This window comes from Epinephelus moara, chromosome 21 (genome assembly GCF_006386435.1).
Source record: "Epinephelus moara isolate mb chromosome 21, YSFRI_EMoa_1.0, whole genome shotgun sequence".
Lineage (NCBI taxonomy): Eukaryota > Metazoa > Chordata > Actinopteri > Perciformes > Serranidae > Epinephelus > Epinephelus moara.
This window is the reverse complement of record NC_065526.1, coordinates 106,924-108,708: the sequence shown is the minus strand read 5'-3', so window position 1 is coordinate 108,708 and position 1,785 is coordinate 106,924. Positions and strand designations below refer to the sequence as shown.

Here is a 1,785-nt window from a genome sequence, read left to right as displayed (position 1 = left end):
TCATTAATTACCTCATTAAATACCTCATTAATCACCTCATTAAATACCTCATTACTTACCTCACGAGTCAGCCCATTAAATAGCTCATTAATTACCTCAATCACCTCATTGAATACCTAATTAAATACCTCATTAATCACCCCATTAAATAGCTCATTACTTACCTCATGAATCACCTCATTAACTACCTCATTAATCACCTCTTTAATCACCTAATTATATACCTCATTAATAACCTCATTAAAATACCTCATTAATCAACTGACTAATAACTTCATTAATCAACTCACTAATGACCTGTTAATCACCTCTTTAATCACCTCATTAAATACCTCATTAATCACCTCATTAAATATTTCATTAATCACCTCAGTAAATACCTCATTAAATACTTCATTAATCACCTCATTAAATACCTCATTAATCACCTCATTAAATACTTCATTAATCACCTCAGTAAATACCTCATTAATCACCTCATTAAATACTTCATTAAATACTTCATTAATCACCTCAGTAAATACCTCATTAATCACGTCATTAATAACCTCATTGATCAATTCACTGATCACCTCATTAATCACCTCATTAAAGCAGCAGGAGCTTTAAACATTATATATAAGTGTTTACCATCTATCACATACCACAACAGTCTTTATTACTAATTCTACTGTTTTGTTAGGGGAACAACTCCAGCGGCTTTTTATCCCACTTTTCTCAAGCCTTCAGTGGATTTATTGGGCTTTTTGGCCAAAGGTGCCCTCACCTTTGCCCGTGTAGTGAAACGCCGGAGGAGGGGGAAACGTGCCGCACACCACTGCCAGGTATATTTCTCTCCAACGTGTATTTGCTGACCAACAAACTGAAAGAACTTCAGTTACTGAAGGTGAAAAACGGAGACTTTTCTACATCTGCAGTTTTGTGCTTCACGGAGACGTGGCTGTGTGGATCGATACCGGATTCTGCACTGCAGCTGGCAGGCTTCCAACTCTTCAGAGCAGATCGTAACACGGAACTCTCCGGCAAAACTAAAGGTGGAGGTATCTGTTTTTACACTACAATTTAGACAAACCTTTTTACTCCCCCGTGAGTTTGCTTCATTCATTCTGGTTGGTGTTTACATCCCACCGCAGACCAACGTGCAGGACGTGGGCTTCAGCGCACACTCGCCGACCAGATACTGTGTGTGGAGCGGACTTACCCAGACTCCTTAGTTATTGTCCTTGGCGACCTTAACAAAGGTTAACCTCACACATGAACTCCCCAAATACAGTTTATAAAATGTCTGACCAGAGAGAAGAATATCCTGGATCACTGTTACACAACTGTTAACAAAGCCTATCACCCCGTCCCCCTCACTGCACTGTGCCACTCTGACCACGCCACCGTGTACCTGATTCCCTCATACAGGCAGTTAAGGTTTAAAGCTCTGTAAACCTGTTGTGAGGTCATCTAAGAAGTGGACAGAGGCTGTGGAGGATCTCCAGCCGTGTTTGGACACTACTGACTGGGATGTTTTCAGCATACATCAGCTTCTGTGACGACTGCTGTATACCATCACGCCGTACAGAGACTGGAACATTTAATTGGCCTAAAAGGTTCTGCACTAAGTTGGTTTAAATCCTACTTATCTGATCGTTTTCAGTTTGTTCATGTTCATGATGAATCATCTCTAAATACTGCATCTTTTCGGGTCAGGATAGGCCTAATTTTCACAATATTACGCAGACGAAAAAATGCAGTCCGTGAGGTTTGTTTTAAATGAGAATTAAAAGACAAATCTTG

General features: G+C 39.9%; 1 protein-coding gene across 1 annotated transcript in view; it reads right to left on the bottom strand.

The window, feature by feature from the left end:
- The window catches only part of LOC126409115 (cadherin-7-like), a 59,299-nt gene that overhangs the window by 54,083 nt on the left and 3,431 nt on the right, over positions 1–1,785 (bottom strand). The gene's annotated exons all lie outside the window — the stretch shown is intronic.